This window comes from Panthera uncia, chromosome A2 (genome assembly GCF_023721935.1).
Source record: "Panthera uncia isolate 11264 chromosome A2, Puncia_PCG_1.0, whole genome shotgun sequence".
NCBI lineage: Eukaryota > Metazoa > Chordata > Mammalia > Carnivora > Felidae > Panthera > Panthera uncia.
In genome coordinates, this window is record NC_064816.1 from 119,267,525 (window position 1) to 119,293,788 (window position 26,264).

The window sequence follows — 26,264 nt, forward strand, 5'->3', positions numbered from 1 at the left end:
TCTTCTTCTTCTTTGTGAGTATGTGTGTGCCAAAGTAAATTTGAAAGAATTATCATTGAACTATCTCTGTGCAGGTACGACATTGTTGAGATTGAATCCTATCATATTCTAAGTGGCATAAGAATTAATTGGGCCTTTAAGTATTAATGTAGGTCCAGAAACATGAGAAGTTTGATTCTCTTCATGTCCTATTTATATAATTGTTGAGTTCTTCCTCTTGGAAGGCATTTTTTTTCACATCCTTTGAGCAGCTAGGATAGGATATAGAAACATAGAACTAGAGGACGTTTGGGGGTCTTATGGGTACTAGGTGGTCTAGGAACTGCTGTAGTTTCTAATAAAATTCTTAGGACAAACTGAAAGTGAAGACCGAGGTCCTTCAATGATTGAGTATTGAGTTGGCTGTAATATGAGTTAGTTTGTATAGTATATCCATTTATGTAAACAGTCAGTTTATCAGTTACAAAAGTAGGTAAGGCCAGGGCACACAGTATAAGATCTGTACCTTTGGTGTTTAGCAGAAAGTCCAGGTACCACTAGCTTGCACAGTGAGCCTGTGAAGTAGGCCTCTGATCTTTAACCTGAGGTTTAGGTGACTTATTATGGTCCACAAGAGTCTATAAGAGAAAGCCACTGCTTCTAAGGGTGCAGGAAGACATCCAGAATTGTTTCCTTTAAATACATGCTGATAAATGCTCTAGGGTTTCAAGTGGCATATCTGATGTATCCTTGTGAAATGATTAAGAACTCTATGTCTAGAATTAGCTTGTTTTATGTTTCAGTTTTGTCTCTGTGACTCTAGGTCAATTACTTGAACAGACAAAGAGGAAACAAAACCATTCCTAAGCCTCAGTTTTCCCACCTGTAGAATTCTGGCTCTTTCATGGGGTTGTCATGAGGACTGAAATGTGTAAACATATAAATTGCTTAGAGTAGTGCATGGTACAGAATAAGCTGTTAACAAATGTTAACTACAACTCTAGGGAACTGTTCTTCATTTTTATTTTTCTAATAAGTTATGCCATCTCAAAAATGGCACTATTCATTTTTCAGACAAAAGAGGTTATAATAATACCTCGTCTTTCTGAAACTCTGCTATCTGGCAACTTCATAAATCTAGACCTGAGGTAGGAATCAGGAAGATCCTGTGTCCTCAGGGGCATCCTCACACTCCTTTAGGTGTTGTTTGGTTCCAGAGAGGATACGAAAAGGGAAGGGGCATCAGGATCATGAAGCCAAGTAGCTGTCTTTCCTGAATGCCTGGTTTCACCTGATGTATTCCTAGAAGTAAAATAAAAAAATATTTCACACACACACACACACACACACACACACACACACACACCTGCACGTGTACTTACACTTATGTATTGCTTTGTAGAAATGTTGTATCAAATTATAGTTCCACAAGCAGTATATGAAAATGTCTGTTTTCTAGGTATTATTGTTTGATTTTTATCATTTTTAACTGAAAAGAGAATTTGATTATTGTTTATCTTTCTTTTGCTAACTAGTGAGGTTGAATATTTTTAAAACGTTAATTGGCCACTTGTATTTGTTTTCTAGTGATTTACATATGTAAGTTTTCTGTTCAATAGTCTATCAGGTAGTTCAGCTTTTTCCATGTTATTTTGTGTATATTAGAAGTGGCAATCTTTTATCATACTTTTGTCATGCATAAAAAATACATGTATATGGGTTGTAATCTCTCCACATATAAAAAAAGTTTTACCAATTTGTCATTTGTCTTTTATTTTCATTTATAATGTTTTTTTGACATATAAAATTTAAGAAGTATTTACATAGTAAAATTTATTCATCTTTTTCCTTTAGGTTTCTATGCCTAGCAAAGCCTTTCCCATGCCAAGACTACATGAATATCAACATATAATTTATTGTAGCATTTTTATGCTATCAATCTTTATATATACTTGTAAAATCCATCTGGAATTTATTATACAATTTAGTGGGAATCTAATCTCCCTGCCAAAAATGGTGAGCGAGTTGTCTCAGCCCGTTTATTACATAATCCATTCTTCCCCTGCTGAGCTAAAGTACTACCTGTATCATTTATTGATTTTGCTGTATAGCAAACCACCCTAAACCTTAGTGACTTAAAACAACAGTAATTCATTGTTGTTCATTTGGGCAGTTCTGTTGATCTGCCCTATGCTTGATTGTTCTTGACTGGGCTCAGTCATGTGTCCATCAGATGGTGGCTCAGCTGGAGACTGGATGGTCCGGGATGTACTTACTCACACATTTGGCAGTTCGCTCACAGTTTGATGGGATCATTGTGCCACATGTCTCTTCTGGCCTAGCAGGCTGTCCTGGGTTTATTCACATTGTGGCTACAGGTCCCAGTGTACAAGCACTCTTCAAGTCTGTGCCTGTGCCATGCCTCTACTAATTCCCTATAGGTTTTGTCCAACCCAGATCAAAGAGGTAAGGAAGTAGACTCTCCCTCCTTACTGGATGAGTAGAGAATTGTGGGAATTTTTATAATCTATCCTACTTTTTTTCTTTCTAACATATACTAAATTAGCAAAATGTTTTTGAAGACAGTTATTTTTCTTTCCATAACCCTTGGACTTAGGTTTTCTATACTTTTGACTTCCAAATCTAAATTTTTATTGTCATTATGGTATTATTTATTCATAATCAATTTTGGTCTATGAACTCTAAAGATAATGTATAATTAATTAGGTTGTCAAGAGTTGTTAAAAGCAAACAGAGCATCTGTGTTGTTTATAGGTTTGGGAGACTGCCTGAATACTTGCCTGTATGCTTAGTTATGGTCCGTTGTTTGGGGGTGGAATCCAACTGTCCAGGGTGGGTTTTGTGGGCATGCAGCCTGCACAGTCACACACGACCCTTGTTTGGTTTAAAGCTCTGTGGTCACCATCTTGAAATTAATTCTTAATGCTTTTTGAAAAAGAGACCCTCTATTTTCCTTTTGCTTTGGGCCCCTCAAGTAATGTATATGGTCCTGGCCCTATTAGAATACTAATTTCTGATGAGTAGAGTAAGACAACTGGGAGTTCAAATATAGAACAGAGTTCAAAGAGAAAACAGCTTTATGACCACTACTCCAAAGCCAACTGTAAGTTTCCCTGAAGTTGAAGAAAAAGGAATACAGCTCAAGGGTTTCTTTCTGGGAAAGGCATCTTGGTTAACTGATGATGAATGATAAGGCTTTTCTGAGTATCATTTGGCAATTAGTTGTCTCTGGGCATGTTGTGAGTACCAACCTCTTTTTAGACTTCTAGCAGTTACTGGCTCCAAGATGTGCCATCAATGAGTTTTGGTGCACAAAGGGGTCGGCCAAACCCCTTTTCTCCTCTTTTCAACTGGAAGTCATTTCCTTATCTTGTATTTTTGATTGGATAGGAACCCCACAACCTACATCTTCACATTAACATTTTACTCTTACCTTTCCTACATAGTATCTACCTTCCATCATATTGCACTCCATTGAGGGCATCTACCTGGCATTCTTTCTTGAGGTCAGCCTATGGCTGAAGCAAGGAGAGAAGACTGGGGCTGTCACTCTGAGAAGAGCATCTTGTGATCCTTACATCCTCCAGTGAGTGAGGACTTTCCAGTTGCCCACTAAAATTTCAATAATTTATTCTAGAATTTGGAAAAAAAAGTCTTGCTTTTTGAAAAAGATGTCTCTTTTTCTTCTGGCTCTAACGGTACAATGTTGAAAGAAAGTAACCATGCCATGAATCTCTTTTTGTGAGCTGTTAGAAATAGATTTCTTCATTTGTACAATCAGAATACTGCCTGTCAATCTGAATATATTTTTGGAGGACCTAAGAAAAGAAGTAAGGGAGGGAAGGGGAATTCATGTTTACTGAGAATCTGTTGAGACTGAGGTAAATTTCATTTATTACTTCATTTAATAATCACAGTCATATTGTGAAGGTGGCATTATTGTTTCCAAGAAGGGATCCCAAGTTATGGATAAAGAGCTTGAGACTCCAAGCAGGATTAAGCAACTTGCTCAGTGTTACACAGATATTAAGCCATCTATGCCAAAGTCCATGCTCTAGTATGTCATGTGACATGTTTAATCATTTCCATGTGGGACGTAGACATCCTAGATTTTTTTTTGCAAAACCACAGTGAGATCGAAGAAAAAGGAGATTCATGCAAATTATTTGCACATATTCATATTATATATCAGTGTATATTCACGATCATCCAATATCCATTGGGTATACACCTATCAGAAAGGGAGCAAAGTCTTCTGGATAGTTCCCCAAAGTATGTATTGCATTTGAAACTTCAGTATCAGAGGAAGAGGTAGCTTTGTTAATTTATTAACTTATACTGAAATTAGATTTCTTTGCTATCAAATTCTAATGATTATTGCCTTTTGCAGAAAACCTTTGGAAAATAAGTTCTCTTTCATGTTATAAAAATTTCATGTACATTTGTTAGTCAAAGCAGGACTGATTGGTTGAATTGAAATCGAGGAGATTTAGACTTGCCCTACAGTTTGGCTTGTGTTTTGTTGCTTTTATGTGTACTGGTTTTCTCCCCCTCCCACTTGAACACTAACCCTCTGTTGTAGCAGAGGAAAAATGTTTACTAATCTAAAAGTTTGTGTCAGATGACATATGTGTGATGTAATGACTGATAGTCATTAGTGTTCTAGAAAGGCACTTGGCTGATTTTTCTCTTCTGCAAAACAGAGGTTGTATTAGGCATAATTTTAAACAGAGATCCTGTGGTTTGGAGTTTGCTATTTGTTACTTTTTCTGTACTTAAGACTTCCTTCCACTTTGTTTATTTGTATGGTATTGATGTTAAAAATCATTTTAAGTCACGCAGAAGTCTAAGAGTTTTTTGGTCCATGACTTTTTAAATGAGTGTGATTTTGGCTGATAACACAAAGGAGTATGTGATAAAACGTTCAGGCTTAGTTTCCTCCTTGCCACTGGCAAGTAAAAACAATACACTGATAGATTGAGAAGGAGGTATCAGGGATATGGTGATGTTGCTGCATTTGTTTTTTTTTTCTAACTACTTAAGAGCTGAGAAGAAGTTCGTTCTCTTATGAAGGAGATAGAGTAAACAAGTGAGAAAGGGACACAGAAATTTATAGCCATATGTTTGGGGGTAAATGGAAGTGGTAAGTTAAAAAATGGACTTTGTATGTTTTTACCCCATAATGCTACTGTTGGCTATTTACCTAAGAAAATAGTTCACGAAGGAAAAAAATATATCCTACAGGTTGGTCATTTGTACCATTAATCACTATAAGCCAGCTTTTCATGGCTAGAAAATTATTGGGTTTATTTTAGTGCTACCATTTGATATGATCTCATTTCATATCATTATTTCATTTCATTATTTAAAAAACTAGAATGATAGAAACATTTCAAGTAATTGAAAAAAGCAGATTAGTATGTAGTAACCTTCAAATAATGAAATAGATGTATCTATAGTAGGTGAGTGTGCAAAGATTTAGAAGGAATGCAAAATATTGAAAATGATGTGCATTTGTTTTAGATGATTTTAAATTCTTAAGCAATTTTCCTTAATATTATGATGACAATTTGATAAGCATGAAAATAATTTTTCACAATATGTGAATGTTCTTAATACTATTGAACTATATACCTAAAAAAGGATGATACATTTTATGTACATTCCTTGTATTTTACCACAATTTTTAAAAATAATAGCTTTTTAAAAAATTAGATGTGATCACAAACTCCTGGTCTTCAACGGTATTTTTCTGAAGGAAATATTTTCTCTCTCCCCTATATACCCTATACACTTATTTCCCTATTCTCTGAATGCTTAGAACTTCGAATTATTGTTCCATACATGAGTTAGTTTATTTCTATTCAGTCAAAAGGGAGCAATTAGATAACTGAATGGTATGCTTGAATGAATATATGAGTAAGGATGAGGAGTGTCTTATTCTGACTCTGCCCTCACTAGCCCCTCAGTGAAAGTAGCGAAGTGTACAAAGCTCTTCTAAAACTATGTAAATTTTTCTTAATCTAGGTCAGAGTGCAATCTAGAATGTAATCTTCGAAGTGTGTTTGTTATAAGTTTATCACTGATGTATTCAGTATATGTGTGTGGCTGTAAGATCTACTCCGACAAAAATGTAATTCAAGTCACCAATACAAGCCATGTATGTAATTTTAAGTTTTCTTGTAGCCACATTTAAAAAAGTCCAATGAAACAAGTGAAATTAATCTTTTTAAAAAAATTTTAAAAAAGTATTTATTTTTGAGAGAGAGAGAGAGAGAGAGAGAGAGAGAGGGAGAGAGAGAGAGAGAGAAAGATCAGAGAGAAGGGGAGACACAGAATCCAAAGCAGGCTCCAATCTCTGAGCTGTCAGCACAGAGCCCGAAGCCGGGCTCAAACTCACGAACTCATGACCTGAGCTAAAGTCGACACTTAACCAACTGAGCCCCCCAGGTGCCCCTACAAGTGAAATTAATCTTGATAATGTGTTTTATTTAACCCTATATATCTAAAATATTATTTCAACATGTAGTCAAACCAAATTATTGAGATATTTTGTATTTTTTTCATAGTAAATCTTCAGTGCACGATTTATTTGGAGCACATTTCAAGCTCTGAATAGCCATATGTAGTCAGTGGCTACCTTAGGAGACATTACACTTCTAGCTAGTTAATTGTCAACTCATTATTTTATGTTGTTTCTTATAATGTCTCTTTTGTTATGTTTTCTCTTTCATTTAATCCTTTTAAATTCTAGTTCATGATAAAACTATTATTAATGCAATTGTTTTCACTCACTAGATGTGAATATCAGTAGTGGGAAGTACTCTTAGATGGTTAGGGGACTATCAGGAACATTTGTTCACATAAACCATGCCTTCAGGCATTGTTGAAAAAAAAAGCATCAAATTTTGTGTGCAGAGACTTGGGTCCTAGTTTCAGCTCTTTCTGGTTCTTTGATTTGGGGCCGGCCACTTGGCTCCTCCCCTTTCATCTTTCGATCCCTGAGAACCTGTCTGAGCAGCATCCAGCATGGTGCTTATCTTCTAGTAAAATTTTTAATAAATATTTATTGTATTTGCATAATGGTTAGGGCATCAGTTCAGAATTTTGGAAACAAATGGGCCTTCACAGTCGTTTAGTGCCAGCCTAGGGTGTGTTTTGGCCAGTCAGCATTTGTTTGGTGGACGCTAATGATAGTGATCTAAGTAACACAACTTTTTGAAACTGAATTAGTTTTCAAACAAGATATATAGGTGCAGAGTAGTATTATGACATTGGATTTATGCTTACCTGGATTTACGTATATAACACTAATTGACATTAATGGGGGTTGTACATAAATCAAGGGGAAAACAGACTATTAGTATATGAAAACATTCTACTTTTAATATCCATCTGGTATGCTTTACTTCTCTGGGGGATATGTGTTTTTTATAAACCGAGTGCATACTCTTTATCTGCATGTTCTTTAATCAGCATTCGTGCTTTCTGCTTGCTAGTGTTAGTTTGAATACCTACTTAGACTGCAATTTCAATATTAATATTTTATTTTGGCAAATTTTTCAGATTCAGAAAGTTGATCACCTGTCTGATATATAATAGTCTGAACCAACAGTAATCAGGGGTACTTTTGCTAAAATTTCTATTTGTTGTTTGATCTTAAAAAAAAATTAGTCCTTTGAGATACACTCAGAAACAAGATATTTCTAATATTACAATAAAACTATTAATGAACCCACTACAAGGAAATGAAATCTTATCTTTTTGTGTCAGTGATGAGAGAGGAATATATAACTGGCCTCTAATTATCTGTAATTTTATGAGTTTTCTTTCATTTATGTTATCTATCTTCCTGTTGCATCCCATCTAGCACAATTATTCCTTTTGTATTAGTTTTCTGTAAATGGAGTTCTGAATGGTTTGAATTGTGAATTAACAATAATCATCATCCTCACATCCCTCCTCTTTACTTTCCTTCTCTTCCCCCACTTTCTCTCTTTTTTTCAGTAAAGGAAAAAAAGCCAGAGAGATTATTTTTTATTACTTAACAAAAGGAAAAGATATATGGTCTTTATAGGATTATCTATGAACAGTTAAGTAGTTATATCAGTACTGATATGTCTTTCCCTGTATATTAATATACAGAAGGCTAATAGTGCCCTCAGGGTTGTTTGAAAGTACCAAAAGTAACCAAAGATAAATTGAGGTGATATATATTTAAAAAGATATTTAAATTTTTTTTAAGTTTATTTACTTATTTTGAGAGAGAGAAAGAGAGAGGGAACAAGAGTGGGAGGGGCAGAGAGAAGGAAGGAGAGACAGAATCCCAAGCAGGCTATGCACCATCAGCGCAGAGCCTGATGTGGGGCTTGGACTCATGAACCTTGAGATCATGACCTGAGCCCAGATCGAATCAGAGGCTTAACCGACTGTGCCATCCAGGCACCCCTAAAAAGATACTTTTGTGAGACTTAACTGTATATTCAGGAACAAGGCAGTATTAGGTAAAAGTGATTTAATTTAAAGAAATGAATTTTCAACATTGGACTTTATGTTTTCAAGTTCCAAAAAGGCCTTTAAATACAGAGGGGAGGGGTTCAGTTCTTCTTGGCTGCTGCTTTTTTCATGGCTGCCAGGATGTTGCTCAGCTCCTCTCCCTTCCTCTGGGTACTGTTGTGTGTCCCTGCCCTTTTCTTGAGGAACTTGAGGGTGAGCTTGACCTTAGAGACCTTGAGCAGCTCTGTGGCTCGGACACTAAGTCCTATGGGGCGAAGCTGCACACCTCTCTGATCATGTCCTGCATGTACTTGATGTGCTTGGTGAGGTGCCCATGGTGATGGCTGTGCCTCAGCTTGTTCTTGTTCTTGGTCACCTTGTGGCCCTTTTTGAGGCCCATGGTGTTAGGGTAGCACAGAGCAATGGCTGCTGCTCCTCTGTGGCTTCCTTGGCAGAAGGAACATTAGACTTTAAATGGATTCAAATATATTGTCACTGTACCTGGGAATCATTAGTAGAATGTTGTACAGTAAAATCAGCAGATATTTATCTTCACTATTTTCCCTGATGGACCACCCTATATTATTATTATTTTTAAGTTTCCTTTTATATGATATCTAAATCTCTTATAGCAAGATATTAGATTCAGGGAAATCCAACCACCCCTCCCATCCAAATACTGATTCTCTGCCTCCTTCTGCCCCTATGTATTATTGGCTTCTATCCAGCACTTAATATGCTTGGTCAGTTGATTCCCCAGTTAGAATGATGGCCTCAGAGGCCATTCTTAGAGATGTTTTTTTTTTTCCCATGAAAGTGACAACTTTTCATGGGCCATCTCCCTCTGTCTTTTATCCCACCTTTGTGATTCAAGGTAAAGGTATGTAAGAGAATCAGCTCTTGCTAGTGAGGCCATGGACTCAAGAAAGCTATAGGTCCTGTTCTTTATGATCTAATGTATCAACTTCTTATCTGACACATTACATAAAATGAATCTTCCAAATGTAATTATCTGTATTTTTTATTTTGTTTTTGTCCTATCCCATTCTGAGACCTTCAGAGTATCTCCTTTGTCTATCTGGTTGAGACTTCTCACTCTGGCATTCAAAGATCTCTGAAGAGTTGAAACCAGGTCCTTCTAATCTTAACTTCCACTTCTGAAAAATATTCATGCCAGTCAAGTTAACCTATTTTCTTAACAAAAACACAACACTTTATTGGTGTATAATTTGCATACTGCAGAATTCACCCATTGGAAATGTACCATATAATGAATTTTAATGTGTTTATAGAGTTGGGCAAACATTGCTCCAGTCTAGTTTTAGAACATTACCATTATCCCCCAAAGCTCCCCTGTTCCCACTTACACTTAATCCCCTCATCTACCCCTAACACCAAGAAACTACTAATCTAATTTTTGTCTTTTTACATTGGCCTTTTCTGGATATTTAATATAATTAGAATCATACAATAAGTAGTCTTTTGGATCTGAGTTCTTTTACCTAACATTAAATACTGTTGAGGTTCATCCATGTTGTAGAACATGTCAGGAGTTTGTTCCTTTTTATTGCTGAATAATATTTCATTGTGTGGATACACCACATTTGTTTTTATCAGTTAGTAGATATGTGGATTGTTTTCAGTTTTGACCAATAAATGAATAATGCCGCTATGAACATTTATTGCACATCTTTATGCGGACATATGTTTTATTTTCTCTTGGTAGCTTACTGGGAGTAGAACTGCAGGGTCATATGGTAAATTTATGCTTAACTTCTTATGACATACTTTTTCCTCAGTGTTGTATCATTTTATATTCCCATCAGCAGTGTATGAGGGTTCTTTCCTCTTCTTTGAGATTGGTCCTTCACTTGATCCTTTTGAACTTCCACTAGTTTCTGGAAAAATAACTTATTTGTCATTTATCCTGGGAGTTACATGTTTGATCTCTCCCTCTCTCCGTTCCTTTCCTATAGCCTATAAACATGCTGAAGTTTATCCTGATACAGACCTGCTTCCTGCAACTTTTCTTTGTGTTTCTCTTCTAGATGTAACCCATTTTTTCTTTTCTCCCTTTGCACACTTGTCTCATCAGAACCTGTCTACTTTTTATTTTCTCTATTCTCTCATCTTCCACTTTATTTATCTGTCTACTTTTTTAAATTTTGTTGAAAAACCCATGTAATAACTCTACTAACAAATTTTTTTTTTTTTAACGTTTTATTTATTTTTGAGACAGAGAGAGACAGAGCATGAACGGGGGAGGGGCAGAGAGAGAGGGAGACACAGAATCGGAAGCAGGCTCCAGGCTCTGAGCCATCAGCCCAGAGTCCGACGCGGGGCTCAAACTCACGGACCGCAAGATCGTGACCTGAGCTGAAGTCGGACGCTTAACCGACTGAGCCACCCAGGCGCCCCACAAATTTTTAAGCATACCGTTTAGTTTTGTTGACAGTATGCACCTTGTTATATGGCATATCTATAGAATTTTTTTCATTTTGCATGACTGAAACTCTTGACACACTGCACAGGACCTTCCCATTCTACCCTATCCTGCTTCTACCCTTGGCAACCACCATTCTACTTTCTGCTTCTATGAGTTTGATTACTTTAGATATCTCATATAAGTGGAATCATGTAGTACTTGTCCTTCTGTGATTAGCTTACTTCACTTAGCATAATTTCCTCAAAGTTCATCCATGTTGTTGCAAATGGCAGAATTTCCTTCTTTTTTTATGGCTGAATAATACTACATTGTATATACATATACCACATTTTCTTTATCCATTCTTCTGTTCACAGACATTTAGATTATTTCCACATCTTGGCTATTGTGAATAATGCTGCAATGAATATAGGAATGCAGGTATCTCTTTGAAATCATGATTTAAATTCTTTTGGGTACTTAAAAGTAGGATTACTGGATCATATTGTAGTTTTATTTTAAGTCTTTTGAGGAACTTCCATGCTGTTTTCCATAATGACTGTACCATTTACATCTGACCAAAGTGTACAAGTGTTTAGATTTCTCTACACCTTTTGGTCCTACTTTTAAGTATCCAAAAGAATTTAAACCATGATTTCAAAGAGATACCTGCGCCCTTTCTGTTTTGGTAATGGCACTCCTAATAGGTATTATTATCAGATTGTAGGAGTTCCTTATATATTTTGGATATTAACCCCTTGCTTATATATATATATATATATATATTTTTTTTTTTTTTCCTTCCATTCCGTAGGTTGCCTTTTCACTCTGTTGATTATTTCCTTTGTTGTGAAGAAGCTTTTTCATTTGATGTAGTCCCACTTGTCTATTTTTGCTTTTGTTATCTATGCTATTGGTGTTATATCCAGGAAATCATTGCCAAGGTCAATATTACGATAGGGAATACATTGACTCTGTAGATTACTTTGGGTAGTATGGACATTTTAACAATATTAAGCCTTCTAATCCATGAACATGGGATGTCTTTCCAATTCTTTGTCTTTAATTATCCATCTACTTTTAATGTGGTTTTTGCCTCTACTACTGTCACCTCTGACCTGCTGATTTGTTAAATATTTTTTTTGGTTATAATATTACATGGTCTTTCTACCATGTTTAGCTTTGTTGTCCAATCTTACTTTTTTGAAAACATTCCTGGCTGCCTTAAATGTATAGCCATTCATATAACTCTTTCTTCTTTGCCCTCCTCATTGGCTACCCTTCCTTTTCCTACCTTTAAATGTTGATGTGCCATCTGACCTGCTGCTCTTCTCTCTTCACATGCTCTGTCCAGATGATTTCCATATGATTCATATGTTCCCTTATGGGACATGTTAGTGTTTACTCATGTTTAAAGTCCTATGTTAGACATTGTGAGGGGAGAGGTGATAAAAATTAACCAAGATAGTCTCTACCTATTCTCATAATCAATTAGTATATATTTCAACTAGATTATCCCATCTCATCATATAAAAAATGCTCATAACTCATTTAATTGATTGCACATACCACTGATGGGTCATGAGTCATTGTTTGGGAAGCCTTGAGGATAGAGTAGAAAACAGGTCTGAGGACTGAGCCTGGTGGTCTTCCAACATTTAAAGCCCATTAAGTATTGCTCATCCCTCCAGTGAATGGTCTAGACAAAATACTATTTAAAATTCTTTTGTTGGGGCACCTGGGTGGCTCAGTTGGTTGGGCATCCAACTTCAGCTCAGGTCATGATCACACGGCTTGTGAGTTTGAGCCCCACATTCGGCTCTGTGCTGACAGCTCATAGCCTGGAGCCTGCTTCAGATTCTGGTTTCTGTGTCTCCCTCTTTCCGCCCCTCCCCTGCTCACACTCTGTCTCTCAAAAATGAATGAACATTAAAAAAAAAATTTAAATTCTTTTGTCTACCTTAAAAAATACATATAATCTGACTTCTTTCTTTCTGTTTGATTTTGGGATGCTATTTTCTGTTTTTTTCTTTTCCTGATTTGTAATATCTACACTCATTCCTAATTTGCTGGTTCTAGAGGTTTAGCAAACAGGTCACCAAAGTTTTTTTGGTATATATATTAATAAAAGTGAGTGCTAAGCAGAGGCCTAAACTTCTTGTTAGTGCTTTATGTGAATTTGTTGTAGGACATGGGCTTTTAGACATGGACTCTATTTTGGGAGATCAGGCATATTTTTCTCTTACTCTGTCTACTATCCCCTCATACTTTTTTAAAAAATATTTTATTTGTTTTAAGTTATCTCTACACCCAACGTGAGTCTCAAACTTACAACGTTGAGATCGAGTCACACGCTGTACTGACTGAGCCAGCCAGGTGCCCCCTCCCTCCATAATTCTTATTATTGTTTTCGATGGATGACATTACTAGAGAATTGAGATCTAGATAGCTAACATTTTACTGAATGTACACACCTTCACACACATCTGTATACATACACACATTCTTTTAGCTTGTTGCAAAGTTTTCACACAGAAAATAAACTGAAAGCAATTTCAGTGATACTTCGCTACTATCATAATGACATTTTTTGCTGGTTCTGAATAAATAAATATCGCTTGCTCTAAAATTCTAGTCAGAAAAAATTTTATGCTGTGTTTAATAACATAGCATTAATATAAAATTTGATACTTGATTTAGTTGACATGGGATGAAATAAGTTATAACAACCTAGAGCCACATGTATATATTCTATACTAACCAAGTTGCCCACTCTTGAGAATTTCTTCTTCCATTTATGAATAATTCCTACTGATTGACAATGAATTGAATCTTTTCTCCTTCAAGCCACTATTATTTTGGAAATTTCCTTTGAAATAAGAGAGCCGGGTACATAAATAATCTGGCTCAGAATATCTGAATTGCTTTTAAGCTTCAGGCAAGCTAAAGGCAATATTTGATGATGAAGCTGTTTTTATTTGTACTTTTTGAGTAGAGTGAAGGCATATAGAGAGTGCCTTTGACATTTATACCATTTAGGTAGTTCAAAACATCACATATTTAAAAGAAGACTTGTGTTGGCACATTTTTAATTTAGAAAAGAAGATAAAATTATATAGGAGGTTAAATTTGGGTTGTGCACATGTGGAAGTGAACCACAGAAGAATTAAAAAAAATTTTTTTTGCCATATATACCTCTGGTATAATGCAGGCCCTATGTATACATAAGGGAATAATTAAATACAGAAATGGAACCTACTTGTTAGCCAGAAAGTATGCCTGGAACATGTGGATAAGCTTGGATATTTGTCTAATGTTAATTGGAATATTGGTTTTCGGTTGAAGATGCCAAATCTTCAGAAAAGTAATTGGATTTAGCTTCCTATTTAGCAAACTACTTCAAATCCCTGAAGTATCCCACATCCGAAACTAATTTTTCTTGATTGTATCAAGCTTAGTCATGAACAGAACAAGGGTTGACATAGTTTTTTAATATTTAAAATATTTCTTGACAAGGTTTCAACACTGTTGCTTGTCCACAAACCTTGTTAGGTTCGCTAACAACAGATGAAATCTTAAATTGTATGTAATCAGTTTTACAACTTTGCAAAACGGTATTCTTGAAATAGTCCATTATATTCTTTTTTCCTATACATTTAAATTTAAACTCAGATTTTGATCAGATTTCAGGAAACAACACAAAATGGTATCTTTCTTATTACTTTTCATATAAACTTATATGTGTGCTTAATATAACTGCATTAGATTCAGCCTAGGAAATGTATTTTGTGGTGATTCTTACGTCTTGAAAGTGTTATTCAGACTACAAGTGTTTAATGTGGTGTGTCAGAATATTTGAAAATAGTTAAAAAACTTCAGATAGAATAGGATATTTGATCATTGAAATTCAGGAATTAAAAGATTCAATTTAGGAGGTTACTCTATAAAATTTTTATTGAGCAACTAGTATGTATGGGTTTCTTTGTGATTGGAAGATGTATGTAAAGATGTTTATGATAATGGCTGATAACCTCAAGGAACATGACTCTTTTATAGCAATGATAATTATCAAGATAGATACTATCTTTTAGTCTAGTCTTTGCATTGAGGATGATGAATATTTGAAAAGATACAATGGTGCTTAAGTGAAATATGGGCAGATATACAATGTATATTATATATATAATATGTATGAAGTATATAATTTTTAATTAAAATGTATTATCATTGAAAATCACTTTAATTGCTATGAAGAATAATGAATAAGAGCTATAATAATTCAACAATAGATTATTTTAATGAATTTTTGTACTAGGACACATCTTGTTAGAAAAAATTTATAGCCATGCTTCATTTGTCTTCCAGGACCTCAAACTTACTTAGCAGATAAGTGCTATACATGTCAGTTGAAGTGGATTTTCCATCTGTTTTTTAGTCTGTTTCCAGGATAAAAGTAACTACCAGACCTAATGTTGTTCACTTGTGCCCCATTGCCTAACACAGAGCCTGGTGTGGTGCATAGTAGGTGCTCAATATATTATTTCTTGAACTCGAGGGTCCTGCCCCAGGGTTAGCTGGCATTTCTTCTGGGAGCTTCTGAAGCATGCATTATGTCTCTGGCAAAAACTTTCTCTGGGAACAGGATATTATTTTGCTAATGAGATACGCACTTTACAACTTGTCTATTTAGACCTGTGTTTATCATTCCCACTCCTGGAGTTGAGTGGTCATTGCAGGTACTGTGGGCAATGCTCTTAATCCTCCTTTGCTATGATTGTGTTTTAACTATTGAGTTGTTTCAGGACTCTGTTTTGTCACTGTGGAATTTTTATGATCTCTTTGTACTTAAAAAGCAATTATCATCTTGGAACAAAAATGGGCTGTATCATCATTTCTGGTGTTAAGTTACAAGTGTTTGAAAGGTTTATGGTGTATATCATTTGAGGTAAATTATTTTTTATATTCTAGTTTGGTTTACAGTTCTTTTTTAAAAGTGTTTTTCATGAACCTGAATCATTGGTTCCGATGAAGTACTTCATCTTTTCAAATTTTCATTTCTAGTTTGATAGCATTCTCAATTTTGGCTCTTATTCTTAAAATAAAAATTATTTGCCATAAAGTTTTGACAGCTGATGACTATAGTGTTTGACATAGTTTAATAGGGGGTATTAGGAAGTAATTGGATACCTAATATCTAGAAAAAGCTCATTTATTTTTTACTTTGAATTAGTTCTTCTGGAATCCTCATAGTCAACACTAGGTTATGAGCTAAATGACAGTTACTTTAGCCTCCATTCAAGTACACGTCCAGATACAATATGTTTCTAGTAAATGCATGGAGAATCAGGTGTTCATCCCTACAACTCTTGGTGCCTGAGAAAACTTACAGGGTCACTTCTACTCTCAGCCATTATAAATTTCAGCTTTGGCAAGATGGAGAGTCCGCTGGGACCATGAATGATGACTGAGTTAATCATTTCCCTTGTTAAGACTTAGGTTGAGTTTAATTTTTCGTTTGAACTTTTTTCTCCCTAAATTAAAATTTTTTTTCTTTTTTTTATATATTTAAAAGAAAATTTTTTTTAACATTTATTTATTTTTGAGACAGAGAGAGAGAGAGCATAAACAGGGGAGGGTCAGAGGAAGAGGGAGACACAGAATCTGAAACAGGCTCCAGGCTCTGAGCGGTCAGCACAGAGCCTGACGCGGGGCTCGAACCCACAGACCACGAGATCATGACCTGAGCCGAAGTCGGACGCTTAACCGACTGAGCCACCCAGGCGCCCCTAAAATTTTTTTTCTTAAGAGAGACTTCCATAATAGTAATTACCAGCTCAAATAATAGGAACTTTTTTTTTTAAGTTTACTTATTTATTTTGAGAGAGAGAAAGAGAGAGTGTGTGTATGCCTATACATGCAGGGTGGAGGAACAGAGAGAGATGAAGAGAGAATCCCAAGAAGGCTCTGCACTGTCAGCATGGAGCCGGACTTGAGGCTTGATCTCAGGACCATGAAATCATTACCTGAGCCAGAAATTAGTCAGACACTTAAGTGACTGAGCCACACAGGTGCCCCAGGAATAGGAACATTTTTAAGGCTTTAATCTAAATGACCAAACCACAGATTGCTAATTTTGTGAATGAATAGTGCCACCAGCAGCATAGAATGTACAAAGGTGATTCTTTAATTTTTCCCTGACAATATCTTCCCTAGTAAGTATGTCAGGATCACTGTTTGCAGGGCACTTTACAGAGGATCTGCAAAAGAATGTGTCTGCATAGTCCTGTCTTAGAAGACCTCCCAGTCCAATTAGAGAGAGCAAAGAATTGCATATGAAAACAAATATGGAATACTGTCATGAATCCCTAAAGACAGGGGCTGGCCATTGGCCTCTTGCTTACAGCGAATTAAAAACCAAACCCAACAAAACCCAGCTTCTCCGAGTGGACTGAGAAGGAGGCAGCACGTGAGTACCCCTGCAATCTTACCTCATTTTGGGACTTAGATCAATTAGTAGGAATTTTTCTGACTGCTTCAGGCTTACAAATCTCTCCATTTGCTAGGAAAGACAAAAGAGAGAAAGGAGAAAATGACTGAAAAGGGGTAAGCAAAGACTGGCTTTTAACTGGATTATATAGTGAAGTGAATTTAAATTATACACATAAAGAAAATTTTTGCAAAAGTCTGTTTTAAAACAATCGTAAATAATTTCATTTTATGTACCTTTAGAAAAAAAAGGTAATGGGGCGCCTGGGTGGCTCAGTCAGTTAAGCGGCCGACTTCGGCTCAGGTCATGATCTCGCGGTCCGTGAGTTTGAGCCCCGCGTCGGGTTCTGTGCTGACAGCTCCGAACCTGGAGCCTGTTTCAGATTCTGTGTCTCCCTCTCTCTGACCCTCCCCTGTTCATGCTCTGTCTCTGTCTCAAAAATAAATAAACGTTAAAAAAAAAAAATTAAAAAAAAAGAAAAAAGGTAAGAATTGCATTAAATAATTTACTATCATGGTGGAAAATTTGCAAAATTCAAGCAAATGCAAAACACAAAAATTAAAATGAAAAACACCCATAATTCCTTGTGAACATTCATTCTTCTTTCTCTTTTTCTGTGGGTATACATGCATTATTTTAAAAATTGATATCATTATATAAAAGATGCACCTGTAGTTTTTTTTTTTCCTCTTCATTTCATTTTACGAATACTTTTCATATTATTATAAATATCATTATAACATCTTATTTAATGTTACAGAATGGCTATGTCAAAATCAGTTTAACAAACTTTTTAGTGTTAGATAATTTGGTTGCTTTGAAGATCTTATTTCTACAAATAATGCTGCAGTAAATATATTTGGAGGTAAAAATTGGTCCATCCATGACCATTTCCTCAGCATAGATTTCCACATATGGAATTGCTGGGCCAAGGTCCATATGTATTTGTAAAGACTTCTAAGACATGCTTCCCCTCAGGAAGGTTGTATCTGTTTACTATCTCCCAAGCAGCACATGAGGAAGTCCATGGACACTGGGAATTGTCATTAAAAAAACAAAAACTGTTTTCCAGTTTTATAGATAAAAATAGTGTCCTATATATATTTTGGTGTGAGTCTGTAGTGTGGTTAGGCCTTGGTCCTAATCTTTGTCAATATTTTGGATGAACTAATTCTTCTTTTGTGTCTAATGTTGGATGTGGTGATTAAAGCACAAGACCCCCATTCAAATTCCCAGTTTCTCAGTTATTTTATGTATTTTATTATTTTTTATTTATTTTTTAAAGTTTTATTGATTTGAGAGAGAGCCCATGCTTATATATGTGAGAGAGAGAGAGAGGAAGAGAGAGAATCCCAAGCAGGCCATATGCTATTAGCGTGGAGCCCAACATGGGGCTTGAACCCATGAACCGCGAGATCATGACCTGAGCTGAAATCATTAACTGACTGAGCCACTCAGGCACCCCCTTAGTGATTTTGTATAGTTTGTTTCTGGGCTTTGTTGTGGCATCTTCTTTTATACATGCTTTCTGAACTTAAAGGAATATGGGGAAAACTGCGGTTCTCGGCTTGCTAGATTTCTTCTTCCCTTTGGCTCTTAACCACAGCACTTTATAATGGAACATTTAAAAAAAACCTTATTTTTACTTCAGATTGTGACTTTTATTTTTTTTAATTTTTTAAATTTTTAAAAAATTTTTTAATGTTTATTTATTTTTGAGACAGAGAGAGAAAGAGCATGAATGGGGGAGGGGCAGAGAGAGAGGGAGACACAGAATCTGAAACAGGCTCCAGGCTCGGAGCTGTCAGCACAGAACCCGACATGGGGCTCGAACTCACAGACTGCGAGATCATGACCTGAGCTGAAGTCAGATGCTTAACCGACTGAGCCACCCAGGCGACCCCAGATTGTGACTTTTAAGTCCATCTGCTTCATAGATTTGCCTTAGACTTTGTCTCTTTTCCTCTCATTTTTAGAAGCCCACTATCACAGCCATTGGTTTTCCAGAATGGCTTCAGTGGAAACCCAGGGCTTCAGTGGAGTTCCTTGGGCCATCAGATAAAGGGTGGAAGGTCCGCTGGAGTACCTCAGTTTACTTTTGGTAGGAATTGGGCTTTACTTAGGATTTCAGTTCTTTAAAAGTTTGAAAACTGTTGCCCCATTTATTATAGTTTTTCCAACCTAGAAGCGTTCTTTGAGACCCTTTGTAGTTTTGCTTAAATACTCACAGAGAAGTGGAATGTTCTCTTCCATTTTTCTCTTTTGCCTTTAGTTACAGCAAAGGAATAAATCATTTTCATCTTCTTGATTAGACAGTAGCCATGGCTATTTTTTATTAAAATGTTTATTGCCAAAATTAAAAACTAAGAGATTTTACATTTAAACACTTGACTTTGGTTCCTCTTGAAAGGAAGTCCTAGCCACACTGGGCCTGCGTTTCCTCCTTGGTGTCTATCTGCCTGACCTCTCAATGGGAGTCCTTGCCTTTTGCCTGGTAGCCTCCCTCTCTGGCATTGTGTCCTGACACTAAGCCCATAGGTCAGTTACTTTTCATCACATTTCTGCTGCTTTCTTTTTTTTCTTCATGTTTATAAAGCTAAAAGGAAATAGAAATTGTTATTTTACCCACATTTATAAAAATTAGAAGAATAAATGAGAGGCTGAGAAGTTATATACATTTTAGAGTTCAAAACACCATATAGTAACAATTCCAGGGGCTTGCTAAAAACTGTTGCCTGAACACTATAGTCATTTATTCATTCAACAAATATTATTTGACTACCTGCTATGTGCCACGTCACTGAGGTAGTTACCAAGTCTTTAGCAGTTCACAAGACAGTCATGGCCCCCCTTACTATGGAGTTTACAGTCTAGTGGACTTTGCAATGTTATTCCAAATCCATAGCTTATAAGCAGCAGGCAGGTACAAATGGCCATTCCAAATCACATGGAGGCAGAGGAAAAGGTAGCCAAATGGCTCCTTTTAGTGAGCAAAAAAAATGATGCTGAAGCCCCATTGTTCCTTTTTTCTTTTATGTGTATAGAAAAGAGGAGAGGCGTTTGCTTCCCTGATGCTCCTAGGTTTCCTGCTAGGAAATTCTGTCATTTATTTATACTTGCTTAATATTTATCAGGGACAGTAGGTGGGGGACTTAGGGATGGGTACAAAATGTGTTAGCAATGGTTACTTTCCTCAAGTGGTTTCTAGTCGATGTGGGAGATAAAATATGCACCCTAACAGCTTCAGTAGACACAGCAGTTTAAGTAGTTGTTAGATCTTGGGTCTAGTCCACAACACTGTCTTAAACTTTTCCTGTGAGTAGTATGCTAACCCCCTGTAAGTCTCTTATTTTCTTGTAGTTTATCATTTCAAATGTACTGGTTCAGTTCCATTCTGGCACATAATGGGCTGTAAGATGTAAGAGTCTTTTGAGGACTGTTTTGTGACATTAACACAATTTATAGTATTGTCTCATTGGGAAAATTCTTTCTATGGGTTTAAATACCCTACTAATAAACATACTTTTGGCATACTGTAATTAATTTAAGTTGGATACTTCCCATTTTTAGAATTTCATATTCCAGTATTCATAACATTGCAACTGGCCTTAGTCATTTAGTTCAACTGTCTCAATTGGGTATAGCAACACTTTCATTTGCACTAGCAAATAATTTTTATCTCTTATGCCAATTCTGAATAATTGGTGGCTGCTGCCTAAAATGCTAACTGGAGAAGGATTCTGATGTTCAGGCTCTTATTCAAGCTCTAAGGCAAATGTTTCCATAACTGTTTAACAGGGTCAGTCAAGGGGATGGGAATTAAGAATGTTTTAGTATATGGCTGACTACAAGAAAGGAGATTTTTGGGCCCCTGGGTGGCTCAGTCGGTTGAGTGTCCAACTTCAGTTCAGGTCATGATCTCATAGCTTGTGGGTTCGAGCCCCTCATTGGGCTCTGTGCTGACAGCTAGAGCCTGGAGCCTGCTTCAGATTCTGTGTCTCCCCTCTCTACCCCTCCCTCGTTCATGCTTTGTCTCTCTCTGTCTCTCAAAAATAAATAAATGTTAAAAAAAATTTAAAAAAAAAGAAAGGAGATTTTCTGGCTAATTAGAGTGTGTTTTCACTGTCAACCTTTAGGAAAAAGTCTTAGTATTTTGTCTTTCTAATGGCCAGTGTTTCATCTAGCCAAATTCTTTAGGCACTTCACCAAAGAATTAAAGCCCAGAAGAGAGAGCCTATAATGAAGTTAGATGGAAATAGTGTTTCTTCTGACCTGTGTTCACTGCTTGAGTTTGGGCACTTTCCTCTTTACCAACGGTGAAGCTCAAGTTGGTTGAGACTATGTCTGGCATATGCAACTACTAGGTTTTAGGTCCTGTGAAGACAGGAACCGTATCTATCGTGTTTACTCTGTCAAGCATAACGCCTGGCCTAAGGTAGGTAACTCAAAGTTTATAGAGTGAATAAATGAATATAGTCCCTGACATCTTTGAAGGAAACTTAAGATTAGCTCTTAGTGCTCTTGAAAGTTACATGGCATTGGTTCCTCTGGTGCTTAAGCAAGTTTTTGAGTACAAATGTAGTCAACAGAAGGATGATGGACATATTTTCACTCCTGATTATAATGAATAAGAACTGACCATGTCACTGACCCTCTCCCTTAAGAGACAGTGTGGCCAGTGTGGCACAGTGACTTATTGCAATGCAGTTCTGAAGCTTGGGCACGTACTCCATCCATTCCTCTTTTGTCAAGCTTTGGAGCTAGGTCATGGGGACCTTTCCACAGTTGAAACCATTTCGCTCAATTAATTGGATGAAAACAAAGGCTGGCCCCATGCCCTGTAGTTATTGCTTTACAGGCAATAGGCACAGATTGAATTGCGGACTCCCTAGGTCCAGGACGGGAATGCTGTGGTGGCTTTGACGCTGTGGAGAGAGCTGAGTTTAAGAGGATCTTGTAGCCACCTTTCTGGTTGACTTAATAGGGGAGAAGGTAACTCTGCAGGAGAAGCTTTTCCCAGCATAGGGAAGTATTGAGAAATTCTGGGAACAAGCTAACAAAATTCCTGAAAGGTTTTTGATCTTTTCTTCTCCTTGAAAAAGAAACAACAAACAAAACATGCCAATCAGATGGCAGAATGCAGTCTTTCATGTCACAATGTGTCCATTTACTACAGCAGTTAGTAGGCCAATAATGCCTTTAGCTTGAAGTAGTTAACAAGCATACCTTGCAGTGTTACTTTTATTTTCTGCTCCCTGTAGCACTTAGCAAAATCCCATTATGCAATTGGGTATTATTAAATGTTAAAAAGTTAATTTGTTCTGCATTCCATTAAAATTGCACTTTTTTTTCATGCGCATTGGTCCTTACATCTTGTTTAAAACCTATAATTTAAGCTCACACCGTAGTAAAGTCTTAAGTAACCTTTGCCCTTGCTACCTTAATTATTCTTCATCACACACATTATTTCAGGAGGATTGTGGTAATGGGTTAACTTTTTGTTAGTTAATGAAAATATCTGTCATTTAAAAAGCAAAATGTGGCCTTGGAATTCTAATTAAAATTGTACATCAATAATGAAATAAAATGTACCTTTTATTAAGGAAAATGGATTGTAAAAGTGTTGCTTGCTTTCTTTTTGAGATAGCTATGCTTTTGTTAAGGCTAAACAATTGGTCAAACAATTGATGGGATTGGGTAACTTATTTCCATTTAAAATAATAAAATATTTGCTTTTTAAATGTAACAGATTTCCTATTAAGTTCATTGTCACCTTATATAAATATGCTTAGTAATTAGGATACAGTGATAAAATGCTGTGAAACCAGATCTTAATGGTGGTGTGACAAAAACTTCATTATTTTATTCTAAATATACTAGATAATTTTGGCGGAGTAGTTGCTTTTGCAAAGTTGTGAATAAATAATTTCAGGGATTGACATTTCTTGAGACCATGCTAAATATTTTTGTAGTACTTGGTGTCTTATTTGGCTTACTTTTATTTCGTAACCAGCACATAACACTAAACACGACCAGGTGTAGAGAGAACATTAGTGACAATTGAAAGCTATACTCAATGGAGTATATGTGGAGAATGGAGCAGTGGAGAATGTCTGACATTTGAAAACTTTAAGGATTACCTTGATTTTTTTAGCCTAGAGAATTTACATCCTTATGTCACATCCAAAACTAAAAAAAAAATTTAGGAAGGTGGGCAGAGAAAGATATGAATAGTTCCTGAGAATAATGGATTTTTGGAGTTTAAGAAAGTTTTAGAAATTATGTTCAGTTACCTCATTTTACAAAAGAATTAAAAAAAAAAAGTCCAAAAGAAAGTATCTGAGATGGAATAAGAACTGGGGCCTCTGAGACAGTTTGATGGACTTGAAAGAGATTTTGGGGTCAAACAGACCTGGGTTTTAACCCTGACTTCTCTGTTAACCACTTGTGTGACCATAGGCAGATTATTGAAGCTCTCTGAGCCTCAGTTTCTTCTTCTGTAAAATGGGGATAATTTTCTGTTTTAGGAACATTGAGTGATTTTATGAGATACTGGGTTTGGAGAGCTGGTTTCAGGTTTGGCCTTTCTAAGTGGTCAGTTGATGGGGCTCCTTTACCTTTGCCAGGCCAGTGTTTTTTCCTACAACACGGGCTTGTCTTATAGTAGGTCATTTATGCCAAACAAGATTGGTTGTTTTGGCCCTGAGGTGTAGGTTTGCAGCTGGCCCAGTACCAAACACTTGGGGGCACTAGAATGCATTCGGCTTTTAACCATACTATTGGAAGGTTTGGTCAGGGATCCACTCCGAGGCTGGTCCACGCTTTTTTTTCTGTGGCCTGTGGACTCCTGAATTTCCCTACTCTCATTTGATAGTGCAGCAGAGAAATCTGTAGAGAGGGAGATGATGTTGAGGAGGTCGTTGCTTTTTTTCTTTTCTTTTTTTTTTCGCAAAAGAAATGTTCCATGGAAACTTTTCCTGTGAACCTTCTTCAAGAGATTTATGCAGATTATAAAGTCAAAAGACGGGTCATCCCAGACTTTTCTTTCCAGGCAAAGAGGCCAAAACATAATTTTAGCAGGTATTAGTAAAAATTGAGAAGCATTTTGTGTATGCTGGGATTCTTGCCAACATCTGTGTTTGCAATTCCCAAGACAGGGCTAAGGTGAAAGTTTTTCCTTACTGCCCTCAGAAGATTGTTGAAACAAGCCTGCCATGGTTCTTTTCCATTGCATCTGTGTTACTGAGGCCTCTCTGGACACTGTTTTGTGGAATCTCAGGCCAACACAAATTGATTTACTTTTCACCGAAAGAGCTTCATGCTGAATGTTGAATGCAGGTGTGTTTTGGAGAAGGCAGTAAAAGACTGAAAACAGGGATTGGTAGGTAGACAAATCAGGTGTAAGTTATTTGACTATTTCCCCACAAACTGCAAACTGCTCTAATTTGGCAAGTTGTTTTGTTTTGTTTTGTTTTGTTTTGTTTTATTTTATGTAACAAATGATTCCACAGAATGTGAGTCCTGTTAGGTACATCTAGGGAATTTACAATATTGAAGATCTTTAAATTTGTTTATTAGAACAGTTGAGAAAAAAATTTGCCTCTTAGAGGGTGCAAGGTATATTCTTAAAAATAATCAACTATTGCTATTGTATGTACAGCCACTTATTGATATGTGAGCATGGTGATCCTTGGTGTGTTGTTTGTGAACTATATCCCTTTTATTAGATAATGAACATTCTCATTTATCCATAGAAATGTGTAAAGTTCCATGAGGACATTTTAACCAGATATAGCAAACACCTAAGCATTCTTTATTGATCATTTTGTACAGAACACCAGAGAAAGTTCCAGCAGAGTGCAGCAAAAGCCAGTTATTGCAAAATATACTCTTGTCTTTCCTTAGTCAGTCTGGACTGTGGAGTCATAGAGGAATTTCAGACTCAAAAAATGATGAAAACAAACAGTTGAGATCCTTGCTCCCCCATCCTAAGAGTAGTCCTGAAGAAAGAAAAACTTTCCCTAATTTACTCAGCAATACTGATCTTGAAGAAAGGACGTAGTGGTGGCTGAGGATAACCTTAAAGTTAGCGTGGCATAATTTTACTTTCTTTTTTTAAAAAATATAGCTTTAAAACAACCACACATAGTACATATCAGAATTCTTCGTTAGAAAATATAGGTAAGTAAAGAAAAGGAAATAAAAATAAAAATTATCCTAATTCTACCACCCAAGAAGAAATCCTTTTTTAAATTTAGTATATATGCTTCCAGATTTTGAATGTATTTTAAAAAATGTTTATTTACTTGTTTTTGAAAGAGAGAGGGAGAGAGCAAGCATGCAAGCCTGAGTAGAGGAGGGGCAGAGAGAGAGAGAGAGGAAAGAATCCTAAGCAGGCTCTGCTCTGTCAGCGCAGAGCCTGATGCAGGATTCGATCTCACAAACCATGAGATCATGACCTGTGCCGAGATCAAGAGTCAGACACTTAACTGACTGAGCCACCCAGGTGCCCCAAATTTTGAATGTATTGTATTATGTGTAAATATAAATAAAGAATAGAAATATTTAAAAATAGGGTCATAAGGTACATGCTATTTGGAAAGTTCTTTTTTCCTTGTCAAAATGAATCGTTAACATGTTCCATGTCAACATATGTAGTTATAACTGCTATAGCTTATAATAAATACAGTTACTCTAGCTGCTAATTTCAATAACATTTGTGTGGTATGTTTCTGCCTTTCAAGAAATGTGGCATACTGTTTCATAGTAACAAGTAAGTAATTCATTTCACTTTGTGAATAAATATTATTCTGATGCAGACCACTGTATATTTGATGTGTACCACAAAGAATAAAT

At 36.2% G+C, this 26,264-nt stretch overlaps 1 protein-coding gene and 1 pseudogene across 5 annotated transcripts in view; one reads left to right on the forward strand and one right to left on the reverse strand.

Moving 5' to 3' along the window:
• Positions 1-26,264, forward strand: part of BBS9 (Bardet-Biedl syndrome 9) — a 433,938-nt gene that overhangs the window by 237,378 nt on the left and 170,296 nt on the right. The window lies entirely within an intron of this gene.
• LOC125931043 (60S ribosomal protein L36-like) lies at positions 8,018-8,947 on the reverse strand (annotated as a pseudogene).